The following is a 27,503-nucleotide window of genomic DNA, read 5'->3' as shown; positions in this document are numbered from 1 at the left end:
CACTCTACTGTCATGTATACCTAAAAAGAACAAATTAAATAGATAACTATATTCAATGAATTGTTATTTAGCCACAATAAAGCTATCTTGTCATTTGCAACAAATGGGTGGTATTATGCAGGATATAAATGCTGTTATACAGGCAGGTTATTATGTTAGGAGAGCTAAGCCAGGCACAGAAAGTCAAGTACTGTATGGTCTCACTTACACATGGGTCATGGATCATAAGAGCTGGTCCCATAGAAGTTGAGAGTAGAATGGTGGTTACAAGACTCTGGAGAAAGTAGAGGAAGGGGGAGACTGGAGAGAGATTTATCAGTGGATGCTAAGTTATGATTAAATAGGACTAAGAAATTTGGATGTGCTTGCATGGTAGAGTGACTATGCAGTGGGCCAAAATATCACATGGTACTCCACAAATAAGAACAATTTCTATGATTTTATGTATTAGGCAAAAATAAGTTTAAAGAATTTAAAAAGTCATTTTCTGTTTAAAAACTGTTTATAGAGTTATTAATTCCAAGTTTCATATTTATCAAATTTTGTCATTACACAGCTGACAAATTTTGTTTAAAAAAATACAATGAACTAAAATAATTAAGTAGTAAACATATCAATTCTACTAGTAAAACCTTATTTGGGTGATATTTTAAGAGATCTCCTTCTGTTCTGTAGTTCCTCAAGTATCTTGCACATATGTCACCCTACCCATACACACACATTCATGCAGACATATACACACATGACAAAAAACCACACGTATATATGTAACCTATTCCAATTTAAATCATTCTGCACCTTGTGCCTACTCTGTTTTACCTAACCTTCTCCTGAATTATTAAATATTTGCACTATACCATTATGTGGATATTCCAGTGTTTAAACAAGCAATTCCCTATCGTTAGGAATTCAGGTTTCTCCCCAGTTTTGTTAGGTAGGAGTTCAGGGACATTGAAATGGTGGAGGCAGGTTACAAGAAAATGCCACTGGAGGACAAGACAGGGAGATGAGTTATCAAGTTTGTTTCTAAGTCCCATTACCATGATAACTCCCACCACAGGATCAATAATCTAAAATGACCAATGGAGTAAAGTGGACGCTATTCTAATAAGGTTTTCTAAGGTAACCAGTGGGGGAAAATTGAACACTATTCTAATCAAGTATCATAAAGTAACCAATGGAAGCAAATGGGGTAATGTCTTCAATCAGGTCTGTGTTGGGAAGAGAACGCCTCATAGCTCAGCATATAAGACACTAAATTTTCAGACATGGAGGTCTTGAGCCTCGCTGTCTTGCTTGGTCCACTCCACTGGACCCCACAAAATGCTTCTTTCACCTTTGCTTTTGATAAATCTGCTTTGCCTGTTACTTTGTGACTCTTGCTCACCTCTTTGTTTGGAACACCGAGGACATGGACCCCAAATGGACACCTTGATACAGTTTTACTTATGAAATAATTGAGTTATGAATACTTTTGTCTATACAAGTCTGATTATTTTCTTTTTTTTATTTTTAAAGAGTTGTTTTATTTTTTTCATGAAAATGCTTTTTTTTTTTCAATCCATTCTTTTTTTTATTGTAAACAAATGGGATACATGTTGTTTCTCTGTTTGTACATGGAGTAAAGGCATACCATTTGTGTAATCATAAATTCACATAGGGTAATGTTGTTTGATTCATTCTGTTATTTTTTCCCTTCCCCCACCCCTCCCACCCCTTTTTCCCTCTATACAGTCCTTCCTTCCTCCATTCTTGCCCCCCTCCCTAACCCTAACTCTAACCCTAACACTAACCCCACCCTCCCACCATTATGTGTCATCATCCACTTATTAGCGATATCATTCGTCCTTTGGTTTTTTGAGATTGGCTTCTCTCACTTAGAATGATATTCTCCAATTTCATCCATTTGCCTGCAAATGCCATAATTTTATCATTCTTTATGGCTGAGTAATAGTCCATTGTATATATACCACAGTTTCTTTATCCATTCATCAACTGAACGACATCTAGGTTGGTTCCACAATCTGGCTATTGTGAATTGAGCACCTATGAACATTGATGTGGCTGCATCTCTGTAGTATGCTGATTTTAAGTCCTTTGGGTATAGGCCAAGGAATGGGATAGCTGGGTCAAATGGTGGTTCCATTCCAAGTTTTCTAAGGAATCTCCACACTGCTTTCCAGAGTGGCTGCACTAATTTGCAACCCCACCAGCAATGTATGAGTGTACCTTTTTCCCCACATCCTCGCCAACACCTGTTGTTGGTTGTATTCTTGATAATCGCCATTCTAATTGGGGTGAGATGGAATCTTAGGGTGGTTTTGATTTGCATTTCTCTTATTACTAGAGATGTTGAACATTTTTCCATATGTTTGTTGATTGCTTGTAGATCTTCTTCTGTAAAGTGTCTATTCATTTCCTTAGCCCATTTGTCGATTGGATTATTTGTGTTCTTGGTGTAGAGTTTTTTGAGTTCTTTATAGATTCTGGAGATTAGTGCTCTATCTGATGTATGATTGGCAAAGATTTTCTCCCACTCTGTAGGCTCTTTCTTTGCATTGCTGATAGTTTCCTTTTCTGAGAGAAAGCTTTTTAGTTTGAATCTATCCCGGTTATTGATTCTTGCTTTTATTTCTTGTGCTCTGGGAGTCCTGTTGAGGAAGTCTGGTCCTAAGCCGACATGTTGAAGATCTGGACCTACTTTTTCTTCTATAATCTGCAGGTGATTATTTTTTTAAGCTAAATGGCTGGATTAAAGAATGCCTTTTAAGCTTTTTCTCTAACATGCCCCCAACATGCCTTCAGGTTGACTTTAGTAATGTCCCTATGTGTACTTCTACCTTTCCCTGGCCATTGGCAATACTGGATGCTTAATTCAAAATACAAGTTTTGGTGATTGTAAAAGCAAATGAAAAAAAGTCCAACACTTAAAAACCATGAATGCTGGTGAGATTGAAATTTTATATTATGACATCTCTCTTGCTTCATCCTCATTTTCATTTCCTACAGTACCTCGATTCCTTTTATTTCCATGCAGTTTTAAATATGAATATTTTACCAGGTAAATGAAGTGGGCTAGATGTCAGCCTTCAAAAAAAGATATGTCCCTGTCCTAACCCCCAGAACCTGTATTGGTAAAAGGGTATATATTACCATACTTGGAAAAAGATGCAATTAAGTTAAGGATTCTGAGAGGAGGAATTTAGATTATTTAGATTGCCTTATCTGAGTGAGTGATAAATCTAAAGACAGGAGTGTTTATGAGAGATCAAAGAGATACTAAGAGGGGAGCACAATGTAAAGACAGAGGCAGAGAATGGAGAGAGGTGGTCACAAGGCCAGGAATGCTGTCCCAGCAGTCACCAGAAGCTAGAAGTGCCAAGGAATCAACACTCCCCTAGAGCTCCTGGAGGGAACGCAGCTTCCTAGCCTCTAGAACTGGGAGGCAATGAGTGTCTGTTTTTTATTATTATTTTAAATTTTTTATTTGTTCTAATTAGTTGTACATGACAGTAGAATGCACTTATACATTTTGATAGATCATACATAAATGGAGGGTAATCTCTCATTTCTCTGATTATACATATTGTAGGATCACATCAGTCATGCAGTCATCTGTGTGTCTGGTTTTAAGCCATGAAGTTTGTGGAATTTGTGCAGCTTTAAGAAATGAAATGGATTAGAATCTAGACATGAACGTCTCCTTTTAATTCTGCTAATATTTTCTCCATTCCAGAGTAATTTTTGAAGAATTTTGCCAAATTATAATGAAAATGACTTAGAATAATGTTGAATGTGCAAAGGAGATTGGGAATGATTGATTTCTACACAACTTAGATCCTTATACAGGAACATAGTATGACGTTTTTGTTACCTTTATTTTGTGTTACTTAGTAAAGTTTGACTTCTTTTTCACTTGGGCTTTGGGCTTGAGTTTGTTTTTAAGTTTTTGATAGGTGCATTATACTTGGTTGCTGATATCATTGAGTGTGGAGCTCCCCCGGATAAAAGAAGTGTCCTAGAATTGCCCTGACCTGTGTGGCTGCCTTCCGCCAATGTGGCTATTGAACACTTGAAAGGGTCAGTGTCACTAAAGAACTGAATTTATTGCATTTGATTGAATGTAAATTTAAATAGCCATATGTGGCTAGTGGCGGCAATAGGGGACCACAGTTCTCAGTGATTATTGTTGCTCTATCCGATACTAAGGCAGCAAAGCAAAGTGGCTAAAACAGGGGCTAGTTGACATCCTTGTGCCAATGCTACCAACTTGGATGACTTATGCCGAGAAATAATCCAGTGTTGATCTGGAGGCCACTGGGAAGGTGAAAAGAGCTAAAGGAAGGCAAACATTTGTCTCTGGGGGAACATGTGTTATTTAAGGATTCATGATTGTATTCAAGCAAGAGATGAGGAATTCTGAAATACTTCTTTATCCCAGAGTTCCAGGCAATCGGGGTTTCAAGGTTCTTAAGTGTACCTGTTCAAATCTCAAGGTCCCACTCCTCTCTCAGGACCCTGACTTCAGTGCTGGGGATTTTCCAGGATGAAAATCCACTTTTCTCTGATATTTTGCTATTCTTATAATTAGATCTTGATCCTGTTCCTCAGTTGAGTCCCCATCTCCACCCCAGCTATTGGAGAAAGAATTGCTTTGAATATCGTCAAAGAGGTCCCAATGGAAAGACCAAAGAAACTTTTACACTTGACTTTGAACTGTGATTGATTGCTCTGAGTTTGACGTCTTCATTTTCAAAGCACCAGTGGTGTTCAACAGTAACCACTAAATTCCATAGACCTTATATTTATTATTTCCCTTGTATCCCTCTAATGTTGGAAATATTGTAAAACTAGGGGTTTGGCTTCATGTAGTCTGCTGAGAAAGTGATTGCAAGAAAAAAATAAGAGAATAGAGGATGGGAATAAACAAAGATGTGGTCTCAAATGGAATCCAGCTCAAGGCTGAGTATGAATTGTACCTCAGGGACAGCCCTAAGGCAAGGCTGACAGCCCTCTGTGGCCCTATGCACTCAATCATTGTTCAGAGGTTACCTGAGGGATACAATAAAGCCTAGGGTAAAGGCAATTTCTGTTCTGTATAGTTTTCTGGAGAAGTTGTAGCTGTGAGCTTCAGCAGTAACACAGCAACTGAGGGGACTCATTACTATTCCCCCGGCAAAGAAAATCTATGTACTAAGACAGTTGCCTCCCATAATTTTCTTAAAAAAGTATTGGGATTTTATTCAAATACTTATCTTTTCAGATCATCATTTGTCCTTATCCTAATTTACACTATGTTTTCATTTCAATAGTTGTTATTGGTTGTTATTTATTTATTTATTTTCTTTTTAGGAACTGATCTATTACTGAATCTATCTTACCCATGATGGGCTAGATTTTTCACATTATTATACAAATCAATTCACATACATTTTATTTAGTACTCTTTTCATGTTAGGTATAGGTACATGAAGTATACTCTAATGCAAGTGGCTTAAAGCAGTAACAGTGGTATGCATTTGCTCCCACTTTCTTAGGCTGAGTAAGGAATAGAGTACATGGTTTGTCTCTGCTCTGCTTTGCATCTGCATTGATAGAGCATTTAGATAGCTTCTTTAGAAACATGTCTAGGGCTTTAAATGAGATGGTTTGGTATAGCTCTTTCTTCCCTATGACTTTTCTACAGACTGGATCTACCTAACACCCTGGTATTTGGGTTCTAATAAGGAGTGTTGCAAGAGGACAAGATTAAATATGCAAGCATATATTAAGCTTCTGTTTGCTTGAGGTGTACTAATGTCTTACTTTCCAAATCTAGTCACATAGCCAGGTCCAGGGTCTGTATGGGACCACCATGAAGCAAGGGTCACTTGAGTCCATCAAAGTATCCATTTATGAACATTCCTCCTTACTGATTCATGTCGCTTCCAACCTCCCAGGACTCTCAAATCTTCATCTCACTAAGACACCAGGTTCAGAACTGAAATCTAAGATTTTGACATCCAGATCAGTCCACATGAAGATAACAGCCCCTGATGATGGCTCATGTCAGTTTAAAGGCTGTGGGCTGTGAGCAAAACGGTTACCTTTTCTGCTCACCCCTAAACTCAATATAAAATGATGAGACAAGACAGAGAAACTGCCATTGCAGAGACACACCATTCAAAAAGAGATAAACAGGTGTACATAGCAAACATGAAACACTTATGAAACCAGCTGAGCTCATATCCCAACATTGTTATTAGCACAGATGTCTTCCTTGGAAGAGATTTCCCTGGTATTTTATTCTTTGGGCCCTTAGCTCTTGATTCCTTCTGATGCTTCCTTTTTATTTCCAAAAGAAAAGGTTTGTTTTGGCAGCCAAGTCACTTTCTTATCCTACTTTCTGCTCATCATGAACTTCTCTGCTCCTTTTAGTGTAAATTGTCAATGCCTTTGGTGGTGTAATTCTACTTTGAAAAAAAAAAATGTGGATTTCCTCAATAGGAATCCTATTGAGGTTCAGACTACTGACAAAAATTTTATTCACGAATCTCTTGGGCACAGGCTCCTCTCTATTTTGATCTACAAGCAAAGGAAGCTGTTGAAGAACAGACTTAGCCATTCTGGTGGTCCAAGAGGGTAGATAAAGCATTCCTGTAAGACTTTTAGGAGCTTTTTCTCCAGATGGAGGAGCCTATGAAGAATGGAGAAAGGATATAAAAATCCATTACTGACATCATAGCAAAAGTCTGAATTCCATTAATGACAAAGAAACTAAATTATTTATTTTAAAATTACACTCTTTTCTATTTCCCTAAATACCTCACTCTCAACCCAGATTTGGGGAAAACTAAGAAATTATACTTTAAAAGTAGCAAGATATAGCTCCTCTTCATATTTTTAAATCCTTTCTTCTTCTTTGTTGAGATTTCATCTTTGTTGATTTATTATAAGCATGTTTTCCTCTATATTCTTCAGTGTAGTTATAATGGCCCTACTTTAAAAAAAATTTTATAAGCAATATATTCTGTTAGCCAATTCAAAGAGCAATGAGATACTATTTTCACCTAACAAATTAGCAAATATTTTGGAAAGCATTGACATATGTGAAATAAATTGCTACAAGTATTTAATGCCCAACTAAAAAAAATTAAAAGTCTATAATATTACTGGTAGGATTTACTGAAAATTAATTTAAAATTTTTGGAAAATGCTCTATATTTTTAATTTGTTCTAATTAGTTATACATGACAACAGAATGCATTTTGATTCATTGTACATGAATGAAGCACAACTATTCATTTCTCTGGTTGTACATGATGTAGAGTCACACCATTCATGTGATCATACAAGTACCCAGGGAAATGATGACAATCTCATGCCATCATTTTTCCCACTCCCCCACCCCCTTCCCTGCCTTCACTCCCCTCTGCCCAATCCAAAGTTCCTCCATTCACCCCCACATTATGAATCAGCATCCAGATAATCAGAGAAAACATTTGGGTTTTGGCTTTGGGGGATAGGCTTATTTTGCTTAGCATGATATTCTCTCACTCCATCTATTTACCTGCAACTGCCATAATTTAATTCTCCTTTAATGCTGAGTAATATTCCATTGTGTGTATATGCCACAGTTTCTTGATACATTCATCTATTGAAAGGTATCTAGGTTGGTTCCATAGCTTAGCTATTGTGAATTGAACTGTTATAAACATTGATGTGGCTGCATCACTATAGTACGTAGTATAGATTGAGGAGTGGGATAACTGGGTCAAATGGTGGTTCCATTTCAAGTTTTCTAAGGAATCTCCACACTACTTTCCAGAGTGTTTGCACTAATTTGCAGTACCACCAGCAATGTATTAGTGTACCTTTTTTCTCACATCCTCACCAACACTTATTGTTGCTTGTATTCTTGATCATTGCCATTCTGACTGGAGTGAGAGGATATAGTAGAGTAATTTTGACTTGTATTTCTCTAATTACTAGAGATGTTGAACATTTTTTTATGTATTGGTGGATCAATTGTATATCTTCTGTGAAGTGTCTGCTCAGTTCCTTAGCCCATTTATTGACTGGGTTTTTTTTTTTTTTTTTTTGATGTTATGTTTTTTGAGTTCTTTATATATTAAGGAGATTAGTGCTCCATCTGATGTGCATATGGTAAAGATTTTCTCCTGCTCTGTAAGCTCTCTCTTCCCATTATTATTGGTTTCTTTTGCTGAGAAGAAGCTTTGTACTTTGAGTCCATCCCATTTATTGATTCTTGATTTTATTTCTTGCAATTTAGTATCTTGTTCAAAAAATTCAGATCCTAAACCAACATGATGAATATTTGGGCCTGCTTTTTCTTCTATTAGGCGCAGGGTCTTTGGTCTAATTCCTAGGTCCTTGATCCACTTTGAGTGCAGGGTGAGAGATAGGGATTTAGTTTCATTTTGTTGCATATGGATTTCCAGTTTTCTCAGCACCATTTGTTGAAGGGGCTATTTTTTTCTCCAATGTATGTTTTTGGCACCTTTGACTAGTATGAGATAACCATATTTATGTGGGTTTGTCTCTGTGTCTTCTATTCTGTACCATTGGTCTAGTTCTCTATTTTGGTGCCAATACCATGCCATTTTTGTTACTATAGCTCTAGCATATTTTAAGATCTGTTATTGTGATGCCTCCTGCTTCACTCTTCTTGCTAAGGATTCCTTTGGCTATTCTGGGTCTCTTATTTTTCCAAACGAATTTCATAATTGCTTTCTCTATTTCTATGAGTAAAGACATTGGGATTTTAATTAGAATTGCATTTAATCTATATAGTGCTTTTGGTAGTATAGTCATTTTGACAGTATTAATTCTGCCTATCCAAGAACATGGAAGATCTTTCCATCTCCTAAAGTCTACTCCAATTTCTTTCTTTAGTGTTCAGAGTTTTCTGTAGAGGTCTTTCACCTCTTTTGTTAGATCAATTCCAAAATATTTTATTTTATTTTATTTTATTGAGACTATTGTGAGTAGGGTAGTTTTCCTAATTTCTCTTTCAGAGGATTCATCACTGATATATATGTATTAGACTTTATGAGTGTTGATTTTATATCCTGCTACTTTGCTGAATTCATTTTTAGTTCTAGAAGTTTTCTGGTGGAATTTTTTGGACCTTCTAAATACAGAATTATGTCATTGGCAAATACTGATAGTTTGAGTTCTTCTTTTCCTATTCAAATCCCTTTAATTTCTTTCGTCTGTCTGATTCCTCTGGCTAGAGTTAGTTTGAAGGATGATGTTGAATAGAAGTGGTGAAAGAGGGCATCCCTGTCTTACTCCAGTTTTTCGAGGTAATTCTTTCAATTTTTATCCATTTACAATGATGTTGGCTTTGGGTTTAGCATGTATAGCTTTTATAATGTTGAGGTATGTTACTATTATCTCCATTTTTTCTAATGTTTTGAACATGAATGGGTGCTGTATTTTGTCAAATGCCTTTTCTACATCTATTGAGATGCTCATATGATTCTTATGTTTAAGTCTATTGATGTGATGCATTACATTTATTGATCTCCATATGTTGAATCGACATTGAATCCCTGGGATGAAACCCACTTGATCATGGTGCACTGTTTTCTTAATATGTTTTGTATGTAACTTGCCAGAGTTTTATTAAGAATTTTTGCATTATTATTCATCAGGGATTTTGGTCTGAAGTTTTCTTTTCTTGATGTGTCTGTTTTTGTTGTTGTTGTTGTTGTTTTGTTTTTTGGTCAGGGTGATACTAGCTTTATAGAATGAGTTTGGGAGGGTTCCCTCCTTTTCTATTTCATGGAATTCTTTGAGAAGTATTGGTATTAGTGGTATTATTGAAGGTCTTGTAGAGCTCAGCTGAGAATCCATCTGGTCCTGGGCTTTTCTTGGTTGGTAGACTTTTGATGGTGTCTTCTATTTCATTGCTTGAAATTGATGTTTTAATTGTGTAGGTCCTCCTGATTCAGTTTGGGTAGTTCATATGTCTCTAGAAATATGTCGATGTCTTTAAGATTTTCTATTTTGTTGGAAAACAAATTTTCAAAATAGTTTGTAATTATTTTCTGTATTTCAATAGTGTCCTTCATGATATTTCCTTTTACATCACAAATTTTAGTAATTTGAGCTTTCTCTCTCCTTCTCTTCATTAGTATGGCTAGGGGTTTATCAACTTTATTTTTTCAAAGAACCAGCTTTTTGTTTTGTCAATTTTTTCAATTGTTTATTTTGCTTCAATTTCATTAATTTCAGCTCTGATTTTAATTATTTCTACTACTTTTGGTGTTGATTTGTTCTTCTTTTTCTGAGTCTTTGAGATGTACTGTTAGGTCATTTATTTATTGAGTTTTCATTCTTTTAATGAATGAGCTCAATGTAATAAACTTCCCTCTGTTGCTGCCTTCATAGTGTCCAGAGATTTTGATATGTTTTATCAGTATTCTAATTTACCTCTAAGAATTTTTTAATCTCCTCCCTGATGTCTTTTGTTATCCGTGCATGATTCAATAGCATATTATTTAGTCTCCAGGTGTTGGAGTAGCTTATATTTTTTATTGTATCATTTATTTCTAGCTTCACTCCATTATGTTCTGCTAGGATGCAGAGTAGTATCTCTATTTTTTTATATTTGTTAAGAGTTGCTTTGTAGCATAACTTATGGACTATTTTAGGGAAGGATCCATGTGCTGCTGAGAAAAAAGTATATTTGCTTGTTGATAGATATATATTCTATATATATCTGTTAAGTGTAAGCTTTGATTGTATTATTGAGTTTGATTTTTTCAGTATCTCCCTTTATTAAAATAATCTTTCACTTCCAGCATTTGCTCTCGTAGCTCTTTATTGAAGTGATCTTTTGTTGCCTGAATTTGCTCTTATATCATTCTTTATGTCACAGATCATTTTAATTATGTACATTATGAACTCCTTCTCTGACATTTCTTCTACACCGTTGTCAATGAATTATTTTATTGTAGTGTCTTGGTTTGTTTGGGGTGCTATCTTCCCTTGTTGTTTTTTTTTTTTTTTTTTTTCATGTTGTCCACTCTTCTTCCCTTCTATCAGTGAAGATTCCAAATATTAAGTTTTCTACCCTATAGATTTATAACGTCCCTGCAGGTTTCCAATACCTTGCCTTTAAAGGGGAGATCAATATTAATAGTACCCAATGCAAACAATGTGCAGCTTTAAATCAATTAGCTCCTGTTAAGATGCTTACAGTTTTATTGCAACAAACAGAATTGATTATTATTTACAATATAAACAGTAGGTTTGCAATAGTGTCTACAGTTTCTAATGGTGGACAAAAAGAGAATGGGGCGGGTGTGGGATGTGGATATTTATGAGGTAGGAGGTGGGAATACACAGGTATTAGATCACAGGAAGGGTGAAAGAGGAATCAATAGAACAACTTCAATAGAACAACAGACTCTTAGTAGGAGAGAAGAGAGAAAGGGACTCTCAGGTGTAACCAAGCCTGTAGGGACCTTGGAGATGGTCTTCCAGATCCTGGTTGTTGTCCCTTGATGGAAGCGACCACATCCCTCATTGGTGGTGGCAGCAGCAGCTAACCTGTAGGTACTTGATATTGGGCTTCTAGCCTCTGGCCAGTGTCCCAAGATGGAAGCTGCCCCAACTAAAGATGGTGGTGGCAGCAGCAGAGGTAACCCAAGATGGCAATGAAAGTGACCTAGATGGAGGCAACTGCTTTCGGAGATGGGGCTGCAAGGGTGGGCTGTGTGGTGGCGTTGGGTGGCCTGTTTAGATGTGCAATGCTGTGGTGGGTGTTCTTGTGGCAGGCAGTTGCCTCAAGGCCCTGTCTGTTGTCTCAAGACGGAGGCTACCACCTGCAGGGGGATGGGGGGTGATAGCAGTAGTTGCAGTGTAACATGGGCAACCGAGTGATGGGCACTCTCTTCTTCCTGGAAAATGCTCTATTTTAATCATTTTAAACTGTATGTACTTTTTGGTGTAGTAATTATCCTAAAGCAGTAATGATGATAGAATATGGAATATTATATAGTGATTAAAAATCAGGTTTTAATGAATATAAAAGGTAAGTAAATATCCACATATGTACATGCATGCATGTGTGCATGTACATGTAAAGATACATAATATTGAACTTTAATTTTGTGAAAATATGCTGATCACACAGAAGAAAGGCTGAAAAAGAACTGCTCCAAATTTTAGATTTTTCTGGAACATTAGAATTATGGATGAAGTATTTTTCTCCTGTTTTTTAAAATAAAATTTGTATGGGAGGGTATGGTGTTTTTTGTTTTGTTTTGTTTTGTTTGTTTGTTTTTTGAGAGCAGGTACTGTTTATTAACTGACTAGATTACAAAAATATGATAGTAGATACCTTAGTTCATTCTTCTAATAAGTCTGTTGATCTGGTCTTCCATGTTGCCAGCATCTTCACCTCAAAATGGGTGGTCTTTTTCTTCATTCCACCTCTTGGAGAAGATAATTTGAAGGGCCACAGGAAGTTATTTGCTTCTTTGAAGCGTTTTCCAACAGTGTAGATCTCATGAATCAGATCCTCCATGCAGATGATGCCATATTTACCAAGAGATCGTGCAATCAAAGAGTTATCCGTCGTTTCTTATTGCTTTTGTCATAGCCTTGCTTGTAGATTAGGTTATTCACTGACTTCAGGTTTTGCTACCCCCATGCAATATATGGCTCCATGATCCTCAGCATGTTAATTGAAGCCTTGTTGAGCTTAACAAAGATGCCATTGAAGATCTGTTGAAGGCGAAGAAGTTCTAATACCTTAGGAACCTTTGGGCTCACATCGTTGATACCCCTGATTCTGATGACAAATGCCAGTTTGGGTTCTGCAGGTACATAGGAGTTGCCAGCTTTTCTTGCCATTCTAGCCATTCGAATCTCCTTCTGTAAATCTGCCTATATTCCTTGTGGTAATGCTTGACTTTTTCATAGATAAGCTTCCTCCTTGCCTTTTGAAGCATCTTTTGGGCAAACTTCTTCCTCAGGTGCTTTACCTTCAGCTCTGCATAATTCCTTCGCTTTTTCTTAAGGGTTGCTGGCACAGCAGAAACCTTCTTTTTCTTCTCTTTGGCAACCTCCATGGTTCCAGCCCTCAAAAGAGGAGGGTATGGTTTTAATAATGTTACAAAGAGTGAAATAAAGAAACCAGTTCATAACCTTAAAAAAATTACCGTCATTATAACATTTGGCTCACCTCAGACTCAGTGTCTATTGATTGCCTTTTCTCTGCAATATGTATTTTGTATATTTAGCAATTTAGCAATTTTGCATAGTATACTCAATATTGTGAATGATAGGTTTTAAAAATTGTATATTCTGTTATGTTCCTCTAAAGAGACTTGCTTTTTCTCCTCTTTGTTTTGGCAGACTTTTAATTTGTCTGAACTCAAACCCCAAACTCATTCTGTCCTGGGTGGAGTTAAAATCTCTTTCTGGTTATTTTATTCTCAGCTGGCTTATTGATGTCCTTCTCTGGCTCTCCCCTTTTAGACTACGTCTGATCTGCTTCGATCTCCCTCTCATTCTTGCAGTCATTAAGTCTGAGTTTCTATTTAGAAATAGCGTGGCTTTATCCAAGCACCATAATGGTGCTCAACTGGAGTCTGCCACAGACGAAGAGCAGCTACAAAAAGAAAACACCCAGTACTGTCCCCTTCCTCCATGTACCCACCATCTTACAGTTTCTATATATCTGGGGTATCCTTGCAGTATCCTCAAAAGATATATTTAAAATTTTTTTCCAGCATTTATCAATGCTGTTATCCGTAGGAATTTTGTCCTTTAGTGAGCACTCTGTCATCACTGGGGATGGAATCTCTTTTTCTTGAATGGCAACGATAGTTAACTTAGAAAAATATCTAGTTTCAAAGCACAGATTGGAGAGAGGTTGATGAGAAAGGAAAGGAAGACAGTGGGGAGAAAATTATCATTTTTTAATAAATGTCTCAGTTTCTTCTTCACTAACGAATATAAGACTTTTTGTACTTCAATTTTTTTATGAGTTATCTGTTTTCAGACCTAAATTTTTAGCTGGAATCTTCCACCTTTAAATGTCTCCTTGGGCAGATAACCTAATATCTTTGAGTTCCACTTTCTTTATTGCCATAACAAGGTTGATTTTATCCCTGTGACACGAAGACTGAGATAATAAGTGCTGGATAAATGTTCACTTTTCCTTATTAAAATCATAGCATGAGCTATTTTAGGGTAAGGACCACACTTTATTCATCATCGAATCCATGAATCTAGATCATTTTGGTCAGAACATAAACATTTATACAATAAATAAATAAATAACCCTGCTTTATGAATATGGAGAATATTAAGATAAATCTTATTAAAATATTCAGCAATTATTTCTAGGTAGGAAATTTTTTACTCCATTTACAAACTGAAGCCTGCTATATTGATACCCATTTTAATCAAAATGGAGTGATATCTGCTTAATTTTAGTAGTGAACTATTTAGAGTTTGTATTTTTGTGTCCTCTTTTTTACTGTATAAGTGAATATAATTTTATGTAATCATTGAAAAATAGTTATATAAAAATGTTCTGTAGGAACACCTTGCTTTAAAATCGGGTTTCTTTTCTAGGTAATAAAAAAGATTTTCCCTGAAGCCAGCTTTGGGAAAGTATTATAATATTCCAAAGTCATACCATTGCAGAATATAATATTATAACTAAAAAGATTTTGTAATTGTAACTCCTGACGAATTAAGTGAATTATATTCAATATTGCTGAGAACATTTCCCTTGGGTTAATAAAGCCCTTTATATAAGTAAGATCTCAAGCAACAAGAAGGAGTTCAGATCCCAGATATACCAGCAGGTCACAGGAAGAATTACAATGTGCAGTTACTGTTAGAGATAAGAATTTGCTCTCACGTACAATATTTTTAATCTAAATAATTTAAATAATCTTGAGACCCCATCAACCTGGATGACATGAAGTAATTATTAGTCATAATTGAAACTTCTTTCCTAATTTCATTTCAGTGTGAAAAAAATGCCCTCTGACACACACTGTCTCTCTCTCTCTCTACTCAGTACTGGGGCTTGAACCTAGGGTCACTATCACTGAACTCCATCCTCAGCCCTTTTTAGTTTGAGACAGGGTCTCACTAAGTTGCTGAGGCTGGCCTCCAACTTGACATCCTCCTGCCTCAGTCTCCCCAGTGCCTGGAATCACAGGAGTGTCACAACACCCAGTACATCCAATCTGGTTCTTACCTGTCTTTACCTGTTCCAATTCACCCATTTCTATTGCTACCCCCTTGAACATCCTGCTTCAGTGAGACACAAAACAGGGCTAAGAATAAAGTACCTACTATGTGATATGTACTGAGTACTTTAGAGATCAAAACAAAACAAACAAATAAAAAAAAAAAAAACAGAGCTAAACTATTGCCCTCAGTGAAGTCCAAGAATATAATGTGAGTCAAAAAATGTGAAATTCCCAGTTCTTTGGACATAGATATTGCTTTTAGTGTAGCTACATCAGTATCACATGGGACGCTTGCTATAAAAAACAGAACTGTGAAACATTTAGAAAAGAGTAATGAAAAAAGCAGAAAATTCAGTTTTCAGCAAAATTCTGTCAACAGGAGAAATTTTACTTCCACAAATTCCTGAGGAGAGGAAACCTTGCAGAGAGCTTCCCAGGCCATCTATAAAACAGGAAGGCAAAAACAGAGCAGATGAAGAAAAGTTTCTTTTTTTCTTTCTGATTTAGCCTTCACTTGTGGTTTATGTAAAAGAAAAAAAAAATGGTCTAAGCTCTTGAAGTCATTACAGGGCTGTGCAGCTATGTGCTTGCACTAACATTGTTTATTTCAGAACATCTGTGCCATAATCTTTGGTCATGGCTGTGGAATATATGAGGTCATCTCTTTGGATGTTTATATAGCTGAGGAATAATCAAAACCAATGCACCAGATCTGGGGACCCTTTTCCAGCTTTTAAAAGAATTTTTGCACTATTCCTATCACCTCCTTAGTTTCTGCAATCCAGCACCCTGAACACAGTATACTCTTGGCAAAATGATTGTTGGATTTATTCGTAAATATAATCTGTCTCAAATTTGCCAATCCTACCCAACACACGTGTGAGCATATGCATGCACCAGCACACACACTATAAAACCCAAAAGAAAGATAAGCAATATTAAATCACAATGAACTGAGTTTTCATCTTGACAACTTTAGGCAGGTCTAGTCCCACATCTGTCACGAGCGTGAGATTACTTTGTCCTTCTCTTATTCCTTCTTCGACTTCCTGTCATTACAGGACAGTCTGAAATATCCTTCATCTACCTTTTTAAGAGGCATCTTTCATAATTCCACAAAAAGAGTTCTATTGGTCACCAACCTACACTCTTTGCTGGCCCCAAAGCTGGCCACATTCTTTCTTTTTTACCTCCAAACCCTGTTTGAACCTGACTGAATGTTGTTTCCCTCTCAATGCGATCTTTGTCCTTCAGCACTTCAAATACATGCTTAGCGCAGCGGATGAGTTGCAGCTGCAGTTAACCCAAAGGCAGCTCAGGGCGTAGAAGAGAAGAAAATCACCAATACTGGAGGTATGCGATTATGGTATTGTTCAGATTGGACTACACTCTGCTCTCAGGTGACAGGGTGAGTGCATCACTTGACATTAGGGTTAAAAGGTTTCTCCTTGTCATCTACATCCTTTTGACAACTTCAAGGTCTTTGTCTACTTTCAGCATTTTTAGTTGCTGTTTGTTTTATATCCAGTCTCATTGCCAAAGATCAACACCAGCAGGAGCTGTGTCAGCCAAGGGCATATTGGCTTGTGTTGTGCTCAGTACTTCCTCTCCCACGTGACAACCTAGTCCACCAATCTCCTACCGGAAGCACACTCCTGAAGGTAAATTATTTTGAAACACTTTCTGCAACTATCCCCCTTTCCACTTCACCCCCTAGAGAAGATACTGATGGAAATAATCAGTGGAACTTCCAAATAGAGGAAAAAACCTGTAGCAGCACTGTAAATTTGGAAGGGTTCCCATGGCAGGCCACAAGCATGGAGGGATTGCTGCTACAGAGTGGAGAAGAGATCGAGCTAAAGGAAATTGTAGAGCCCTGACTCATAATTTTTCTTCTCCAGAAAGTGATGCAGACCAGAGACTAGAGGGATATATTTTTTTCTTTTTTCTCCACACTATTTTATTGGTGCATTACACTTGTACTTAATGGTGGGATTTGTTGTTCCATATTCATACATGCATATAATGTAGCAATATAATTTGGCAAATATTACTCCCCACACTTCCCCCCAACTCTTCCCTCCTCCCACCCCTGGTCCCTTTCCTCTGTTCTACTAATTTCACTTTGATTTTCATGAGACCCCCCCCACATTTCTTTTCCTTTTTTCCTCTCTACCTTCCACATATGACAGATAACGTAAGACCCTTGACCTTTTGCATTTGTTTATTGTGCTTAACATAACATTTCCATGTTCCATCCATTTTACTGCAAATGACATAATTCCATTTTTCTTTATGGCTGATTAAAACTCCATTGTGCATATGTACCATCTTTATTCATTTATCCATTGATAGACACCTACGCTGGTTTCATAGACTAGAGGAATATTTCACTAGCAGCTCCAATTAGAAGGTATCAAATGTTCTGGGAAAAGATGAGAAGCAACCTTACTGTCAAAAGGATCAACAACATTGATGGTGATTTCTGAAAGAACAGGCAGATCCTCAAGAAACGGAAAAACTATGGGTGGCAGTATCATTGGCTGGCTCAATTTCTCAGTGATGGAAGAACTTAAAGTGGTTGGACATCTCCACACTCAGGAGGGCGGAAGCTGGACATGGCCTTGCCACGTATTTGGAATACAGGGTAAGAGCCAGATGAGGAAGGTGACCTCAAGCCCAACAGATTCTGCAAACCCAGTGGAGGAAACCTGAAGAGATGACACTTCCCACTAAAACTTCCGTTCACTTCAACCTCTGCACATTCAGTGATGTGTGACCGAGCTAGGATGCTGTTTAGGGCACCATGCTTCTACTGTAAGATCAAAGAGGGGAATTCTAACAGTAACTAGGTAAATCATAAGAGTGCCCACCCAGGCTTTGGTGAAGGATGTAGCAATCTAGAACAAGACACGAGTGAGTCAGACAGTGGCATCGTGGGCAGATGCATCTCACACTATTCATCCAAGCTTAACAGGAAGATTGATGGTTAAATTTCAGCCCCACTGTCCTCTGCCACCCTTAGGATGCTTTTCTACAGGACAGCCCTTCTGGAAATACTTGCCTTCTTTTTTTAAAAGAAGTAAGCAGGAAAAAAAAATTAAATTAGGTCCACCACCAACTCACTAGCATTAAAGTAGGAGGCAAATAATGCCCATAAGAAATGGAATAAAGCAGTTCTTGCCACAGGTGACTTTTTTTTTTAACAGGTAAGTATTCTTTTTTTTTTTTAATTAAAAATCATAAATTTACATAGGGCAATGTTGTTTGATTCATTCTGTTATTTTTTCCCTTCCCCCCACCCCTCCCACCCCTCTTTTCCCTTTATACAGTCCTTCCTTCCTCCATTCTTACCACCCTCCTTATCCCTAACCCTAAACCTAACCCTAACCCTAACCCCTCCTACCCCCCATTATATGTCCTCATCCGCTTATCAGCGAGATCATTCATCCTTTAATTTACTAAGATTGGCTTATCTCACTTAGCATGATATTCTCCAATTTCATCCATTTGCCTGCAAATGCCATAATTTTATCATTCTTCATGGCAGAGTAATATTCCATTGTATATATATATATATATATGCCACAGTTTCTTTATCCATTCATTAACTGAAGGGCATCTAGGTTGGTTCCACAATCTGGCTATGGTGAATTGAGTAGCTGTGAACATTGATGTGGCTGTATCTCTGTAGTATGCTGATTTTAAGTCCTTTGGGTATAGGCCAAGTAGTGGGATAGCTGGGTCAAATGGTGGTTCCATTCCAAGCTTTCTGAGGAGTCTCCACACTGCTTTCCAGAGTGGCTGCACTAATTTGCAAACCCACCAGCAATGTATGAGTGTACCTTTTTCCCCACATCCTCGCCAACACCTATTGTTGCTTGTGTTCTTGATAATCACCATTCTAATTCGGATGAGATGAAATCTTAGGGTAGTTTTTAAGGTTTAACTAATTTTACATTTTATTCTAAAATTTTTTATTAGTGCATTGTAATTATACATTATAGTGGGATTCGTTGTCACATATTCATGTGGGCACACAACAGAGCCATATTAATGGGTCAGTTTTGTTTCCAGTATCTCTCCTTTTTCTTCCCTCCTCCCTCCCACTGCGCTGTTCTTCTACCCTACTGGTCTTCCTTCTCAAGCAATTATTCTTTTTTAAAAAAATAATCAGAAAAGACCTTATAAGCCAAAAAAAATCATGACCTCATCTGTGAGATAGACCACTTGAATATTTTCCCTGTCATCTCTTTGCATTTATTTGTTGGTAATCTACATTCTTAGTATTACGTGTCTTAGTAGTATGGCTTGCCATTCTTGGCATTTCTTTAGTTTTATTTATCTATGTATTCATTTACTTAGTTTTTATCATCCTGGACTCTTGAATATTATTTTATCCTTATGGGTTATAAAATTACTATTAGTTTTGTGGTGCTCAAACCATGCCAGGTGTCGCCAGTGGGACCCCCTTCCAACTGGCCACTGGCCCCATCCTTTTTTGAGGACTTCCTGACATTCTGGCACAGCCAGATGCTTCAGCCTCATCTCGAACTTTCCCAGGCCCAGCCCTATAATGAACCATCTCTCCAAGGAGCCCTCTTGTCAACTTTTCCATGTATTTCTTCCCAGACTTTTTTTTTCCCCCTCCCTTTAAGACTATTACAGGCTCCTGGCTTGAATTTAAAAAAGGTTCAGACATTTCTTCATTTGTCAGGTGAGCTCAGGGGCAGGTTTCCCTGAGAAACCTCTAAGTGGAAAAGAAATTCTGATGGGAGAAAAAGCACATGTGATACACCTGAACCCACAAGAAACCTTCCCTCAGCACAGAGGAGAGGAAGCTGGGAGCAAACAGAAGCTCATCACAAACCACTCTTCTGCCCAGGCTCCTTTGTACTCTGGAAAGCAAGGGCTTGTGAATGAAGCTGGGAGAAATTTTCACCCAAAACACTGTACAACAGTGGGACATAATGGTCCATAGAGGACCCCTACTAGAAAGACTCTAAGCCTCACTTCATTACAAACCTCCATGGAGCTTTGGGACTACGGGGGTGTCCTTTCTGGTTGCAGGAGATGGAGGCCTATAGCTGCAGCATATTGAAAAGGACCAGAATGTTCCATCAGAGTGCCTGGTGAGAGCCAGAAAGGACCACAAAGCAGGAGGCAGGCACAGCAGCAGAGACCCAGTGACTCCAACTGGCTGGGACATACCTGTGACTCATGCTCGGAACACTTCCTCTAACTCTGGGAAGATGTTTGCAGAGGATGCAGTTCTTGTCTGAACAAGAGGGGGAAAGAACGGATGAAATCTTGGTTATTACGGTTAATGTTGCCACATTAACACCCATAGAACTGGGAAGCTTGGATAAACTTGGGAGACAGATTGAGGTATCCATTTATTTTTTTAATCTATCCCCTCCCACCCTGCCAGTTCTACCTCCAGAAAAAAACTGAAACTTCCTTCTGGACTGGGAGTGATTTTACCAACCAGGGAATATTTTGCAATGTGTGGAGATATTTTGGCTTCTCACAATATGGGGAATGCTTCTAGCATCTAATGGACAAAAGTCAAGGATGTGACTAACATGTGCAGGACAGTCCCCCACAGTAAGGAATTATCTGATTCAAACCAGTCCTAAAATGCATGAATCTCAATGATTTGGAAAATCTCTCTATATATTTAGAACATCAACATATCTTTGTCTATTATATATGTTATAAATTTTTCCAGTTCATTTTTTGCCCTAATTTTAGATTTAGACTTAGAGAAATATAATTTGTATATATTTAATTCTATCAATGTTCAGATGTCAGAAAATATTTTTCTATCTTTGATACTGTAATTTTTGCTAGTCTAAAATTATATAACTAGTCACTTATCCTTTTGATGCTTTTTATAGTTTTATCTTTTATTTTTAGCCATCTGGAATTTATTTTGTGGAAAGGTAGAATGTAGGAATCTAAATTTATTATTTTCTTCTCAAGTGGCCAGTTGTTCCAGCAACATATACTGAAAAAACTTTATCCTTTTCCCATCTTTCAGTTTTGGAAACAGCAATGTTATCATATTCTAAATCCAAATATCTAGTTAGAACTGTTTCAGGATTTCTATTTTCTTCTATAGGCCTAGACATTCTGGCGACAGGTTCATTTTGCTTTTTTTGGCATAGATAGTAAATGTAGGAAAGTCAAAGAAAAATCACATCAAATTTGTTTTTTTATTGCTACTTTATAATTGTTCATAATAGTGTGATTCATTGCGCCATATTCATACATACACACAACACAATTTGATCAGTCTCATACCATCTCTTTCCTTCTCTCCTTCCTTCCCTTGATCTGATTGTTCTACCCTTATATTACTAGTAGTAGTCGTAGTGGTAGTACATCATAATTTATATAATTTATTTAAATTTAGTATATATAACATATGATTCATTGTGATATATTCATACATAGAAATAACATAATTTCATAGATTTAATTGCTCAATATTTCCCCATGTCTTCTCTTCCTCCCATATTTTCCACACTAATTTAGGAAGAATTAGTGTCTTTGCAACGGTGATTCTTTCTGGTCACCTAGAAACATTGTATGTGTCTGTCTTTATTATTTTATGCCTCTTAGTATTGTTTATGTTTTCAAATGCATTCTATGTTGTTTCCTTTAAGTTTATTGATAGTTTATATTTTGTGTGTTATTAGATTATTTCCCTTGCATATTTTGACAGCTTCCATTTTATAAGAAAGCATCATTTTGTAACTGACCTTAATTGTCACTGTTAACAGTTTTTCAATGAATTCTTCATTTATTTTCCAGGAATCATGTTCAGTTACTACAATTGTGACTTTTTCTTTTCTGTTTGTGCTATGGGAACCCTTCTCAGCTTAAGGAATTAGAACCACTTTAAAATCCTTATCTAAGTCAGCAAATTCAGAGACTAGACTTTTCTGGTAATATCTTAAGAACACATGACATTAGGATTCTGTTGTCATTATTGGCTATATTTCCAGAGTTCTTTTTAAAATTAAGGTAGAATTCACACCTTTTGAAATGCTCAGGTCTTAATTATACAGTCCTATGAGATGTGTACACACTCTTGAGATCACAGCCCAGTCAAGATACAGAACAGTTCCATTATTCCAGAAAGTTCTTCCCACTCTTTGCTCCCACAGATAGCCACTATTATAATTTCTACTTTGCTTGTTAGAATTTTATATAAAGAGAATCATACAGTATGTCATCTTTGGTTTTGGTTGGCTTTTTAAAAACATACTGTTTTTGAGATTCAACCACATTGTCTCACATATCAATAGTTTATTCTTTTTTTATTGCCCAGTAGTGTTTCCTTGTATAAATACCAGTTTGTTTATTCATTCTTTTGTTGGTGAGCATATATTTTTTCCCATTTTTTATTATTGTAAATAGAGTTACAATGAATATTTCTGCATGAGTCTGTCTGTGATATGTTTCCATTTCTCTCCAGTAAAGATCTTAAGAGCAGAATTCCTGGGTCATGGGGTAGGTATACATTTAACTTCATTTAAGAATTCCAGTTATTCGAAGTCTCCGTACCAAACTTTATAGCTTTCTATTGTGGCACAACTTTAAACTTATAGAAAAGTTACAGAAAATAATGCAAAAATAATGCACACTTTTTATTCAGATTCTCCAATAGTCCATATTTTACCCTATTGCTTGTTTATTTTATCTTACCTTTCATTATCATATGTACACATATTTTATGTACATAGTATTCTTTTCTAAACCACTAGTAAATTGCTGAAATTTTGAGTCCCTATCCCTTGTTTATCATATAACTCCTAAGGACAAATAATTTCTTTTACCAAACTACATTTATCAAAACCAAGAAATTTAATAATGATATAATGTTATTGTCTAATACAAAGTTCATGGTGATTTTATAAATTGCCCCAGTGATGTCCTTAATAGTCTTTTCCCCTCAAATCCAGGATCCAATCCAAGGTCACAAATTGCATTTAGCTGTTGGGTCTCTCAAATAAGTCTCCTTTCTTCTGGAACATTTTCTCAGTCTGTCTTTGTCTTTTATGAGTGGCATTTTTAAAGAACCCAGGTGAGTTATTTTACATATATCCTTCAATTTGGATTTGTCTGATGTTTAATCATGACTGGATTCATAGTTTATTTTTTATAGAAAATTATGCTACATCCTCATTGGTACATCATATCAAAAGGTATACAATGTAGATTGTCCCAGTATTGATGATGTTAATGAGTACCTTCCAGATATCGTCAATGTAAAGTTACTAATTTTAAGAAGTGGGTACTGGGATTGAACCCACGCAAGGCAATCACTCTATTCCTGAGTTATGTCCGCAGCCCAAATTTACTAATTTTTTCTTTGTGAAAAGTGAGAAATTTCTTTGTAAATAACATTGTCCATTATCACATCTCCATCCATTATACTGTACATTGCATATAATCACTGACTTCATGCCTTCTGTGTTAAATAGTCCTCCTTATACATACTAGATACAAATATTTCCTCCAGTCCAGGCAATTCACCTCTTCCTTTTCCCAGCCAATCTCTTCTGCAGAGACAGTTCTTCCTTTCACCTTTTTCAACATAGGAAGAGTATTACTTCCTCTATCTGAATGGACTCACGGATTTTTATTTAATTGAACGAGTTAGAACACATTGCTATACACATGTGTTTGGATGTTCAAATTGCCAGATTTGGGAAGTGGGAACCTCTTCAAGTGAGTCTCTATAAACTTGTACATGTTCCATCCTACCTCTTCTGTCACAATAAGACATTTCAGGCTCCTTAGGCCTAGCTCTGGAATTAGTCCATTCTCCAACTCATCTCAGTAACTTATCCCAGAGAATGCTATTTAGGAATGAAGGTTCAGTGTGCTACATCTGCCTCTTGTTTCTGTGCCTCATTGCTTCCACGTCCTTTCAGTGCTCAGTGCTTGGGGATTTATACGTATGCTTGTATGTATGTTGTTTACATGTGCATTAAAATGTTTCCTTCCTTCCTTCTTCTCTCCCTCGTACCTCCCTCCCTCCATCCTTTCTTCCCCTCCCTCCCTCTTTTCTCTTTCTTTCTTTCTTTCTTTCTTTCTTTCTTTCTTTCTTTCTTTCTTTCTTTCTTTCTTTCTTTCTTTCTTTCTCTTTCTTTTCTTCTTATACTGGGGATTGAAACCAGGGGTGCTTGGCCACTGAACTACAACCCCAGGCTTTTTAAATTTTGAGACAGAGTCTTACTAGGTTGCTGAGGCTGGCCTTGATCCTCCTTCCTCAGCCTCCTGAATAGCTGGGATTATGGGTATGCATCACCATGTCCAGATAATATGTTTTGTTATGATTCTGTTGAAATCTATGAGATCATACCTAATTAAATTGGAAGATTTACCATGCATATGGATTGGAATATATACTATGGTCTCTCAGTGTTGATATATAGATTCAATTAAGCCTCATTCAAAATCCTACAGTATATTTAAAATATTTGTTTTAAGGTCCTCGTCATCTGATTTCGACATTTAGGTCAATTTGTGTTGACTATTTCATCTCTTGATGATAAATCCACAATTTCTTATATTTTACCGTATGTTGTAATTTTATATTAGCAGTAGGCATTGTGGATGATATGTTTACAGAGACTTTAAGTTCTGTGTCTTCCTCCATAAAGTGTTGGTTATTTCTCTAGCAGTCAAACTAGTGTCTAATCACCTTGAACTTGAGTGATCTTGGTGTTCACTTTGCTTGGATGGGACAGATCTATGGAAATCCTGGGTACCTTAATAAGCTCTTCAATTTTGACAGGCCACAAACTTCAAATGGCCTTTTCTATGATAGGCAATGGTTGAATTTCTGCTCAATTCTTTCAGTTGCCAGCTGTTGTTGCTTCTGAGACCCTCAGAGTTTCTCCTCTGCATATGCTGTTTAGGGTAAGCCAAGGCTTAGAGGTATCTAAATGGTAATTTTGGGGCTTTCCCTGAGGCCCTCTCCTTCCTAGGATCCTCATTCTTAATTTCACACACTCTGGCATCCATAAACTTCCTCTTTTGACATCTTAAATTATGATGCTGTTTGAGATTCCCACATGAACTGAGAAGTACTCTCAGGCAAAAAAATGGTCTAAAAATGACCACATCTAGTGAGAGTGGTCCTCTCATTTCAAGAGTCCAATCCCCTCTAATTTCTGCCCACTGTTTTTTTTTTTTTTTTTGGATGGGTACAGTGAACTTTATTGATGGTATGTGACTGTAGGACTCCGTAAGCCCCTCCCCTTCTTCAGGGGTTCTGAGATGGAAATTGGGAGGAGGGGAGATTCTCAGTGTGTTGAGGGACTGAGTTAGGGGCAGGGATTTCCCAGCTGAGGGCCTCTCTCTTCCTCTGTGTTCTTGCTGGGGCAGATGGTCCATGGGCTCTTACTCCTTGGAGGCCATGTGGACCACAAAGTCCACCACCCTGTTGCTGTAGCCAAATTCATTGTCATACCAAGAAATGAGCTTGACAAAGTGGTTGTTGAGGGCAATGTCGGCTCCAGCATCAAAGGTGGAAGAGTGGGTATCACTGTTGAAGTCGTAGGAGACGACCTGGTCCTCTGTGTAGCCCAGGATTTCCTTGAGGAGGCCCTCTGATGCCTGCTTCACCACCTTCTTGATGTCATCGTATTTGGCAGCTTTCTCCAGGCGACAGGTCAGATCCACAGCTGACATGTTGGGGGTGGGCACACGGAAAGCCATGCCAGTGAGCTTCCCATTCAGTTCAGGGATGACCTTGCCCACAGCCTTGGCAGCTCCAGTGGATGCAGGGATGATATTCTGGGCAGCCCCACAGCCATGACGCCACAGTTTCCCAGAGGGGCCATCACATTCTTCTGAGTAGCAGTGATGGCATGGACTGGTCATGAGTCCTTCCACAATGCCAAAGTTGTCATGGCAGGGGGGCTAAGCAGTTGGTGGTACAGGAGGCATTGCTGATGATCTTGAGAGAGTTGTCATACTTCTCATGGCTCCCACCCATCACAAACATGGGGCCATCAGCAGACCGGGCAGAAATGATGGCCCTTTTGGCACTGCCCTTTAAGTGAGCCCCTGATTTCTCCACGGTAGTGAAGACACCTGTGGGCTCCACAACATATTCAGCACTAGCATCACCCCATTTGATGTCGGCAGGATCTCACTCCTGGAAAATAGAGAGGGACTTTCCATTGATGACAAGATTCCCATTCTCAGCTTGACTGTGCCATATAATTTACCATGGGTAGAATCATACTGGAACATGTAGACCATGCAGTTGAGGTCAATGAAGGGGTCATTGATGGCAACAATATCCACTTTGCCAGAGTAGAAAGCAGCCCTGGTGACCAGGCACCCAATACGGCCAAATCTGTTTCTTCGACTTTCACCAGTGTCTTAGGGACGTGACTGGCACTGCATGAGTAGAAAAGAAGCTGCTGTCTGTCAAACAGGGAAGAGCAGAGAGTCTCTGCCCACTTTTTGCCACTCCCTATTGTCTTCAAATAATTGATTTTTTAAAATTGTCCAGAGTTTATCATCATTATCTTTGGGAAGGAGGATTTCTCTAGAAAAAAAATTTGCACCATTATAAGAACCAAAACTTGCCCTAATTATTGTTTTGATCAATCCTAACTGAAGTTAAAAGAAGTCTCTCAATGACATGCCATTGTTATCAAAACAGACTATACGATGAGCAACATAAGGTATTATCTCATTAGCTTAAAATACACGCACTATGGATAACTTCACACACATTGAAACACATTGGTTTGAATGCAAGGAACTTGTCAAAACACTCCTTTATGTGAGATCTCAAGATTTTGTGGCAATTACATTTAAAAAGTTTCCAGTCAAATCTAGGATTTCTCATTCCTAGAAAAATTCTCATTTTTCTTATCTCCACAGTTATTTCTAGAATAATTTGTAGTAATAGTGATTACAATGCATAGCCTGTCTTGAATAGATTTCAAAAGCAGAGTCCTCTTTAAAACCATGTAGAAAAATGTAATTGGTCATCACGTATTGTTTTTCTTAATTTAGTGTCTGAGAAGTTATATATTCTCTTTAGTTTGTGTGTTTATGTTCATACATTGAACTGGCCTATGGTTTTCTTCCTTGGGTTATCTTTTTCAGATTTCCTTATGAGGCTGGTGTTAGCTTCATAAAATGATGATGCTTGTTTTCCTATTCTCTGTAGGAGTTCAGGTAGCAGAGAAATCATTCATTCTTTGAAGAGTTGAAACATCATACTAA

At 37.4% G+C, this 27,503-nt stretch overlaps 2 pseudogenes across 2 annotated transcripts; both read right to left on the bottom strand.

Annotated features, from left to right (window-relative positions):
- Positions 1-12,356: 12,356 nt before the first annotated feature.
- LOC306654126 (large ribosomal subunit protein uL30-like) lies at positions 12,357-13,103 on the bottom strand (annotated as a pseudogene). Its single transcript has one exon. The product of its transcript is annotated as a large ribosomal subunit protein uL30-like (transcript).
- Positions 13,104-25,497: 12,394 nt separating this feature from the next.
- LOC306654125 (glyceraldehyde-3-phosphate dehydrogenase-like) lies at positions 25,498-26,637 on the bottom strand (annotated as a pseudogene). The gene has a single exon. The product of its transcript is annotated as a glyceraldehyde-3-phosphate dehydrogenase-like (transcript).
- Between the last annotated feature and the right edge of the window lie 866 nt (positions 26,638-27,503).

Source organism: Sciurus vulgaris (genome assembly GCF_902686455.1).
Source record: "Sciurus vulgaris genome assembly, chromosome: 2".
In the NCBI taxonomy this organism is placed as follows: domain Eukaryota; kingdom Metazoa; phylum Chordata; class Mammalia; order Rodentia; family Sciuridae; genus Sciurus; species Sciurus vulgaris.
Note: the sequence above shows the minus strand (reverse complement) of the source record. Positions and strands in the feature narration are given on the sequence as shown.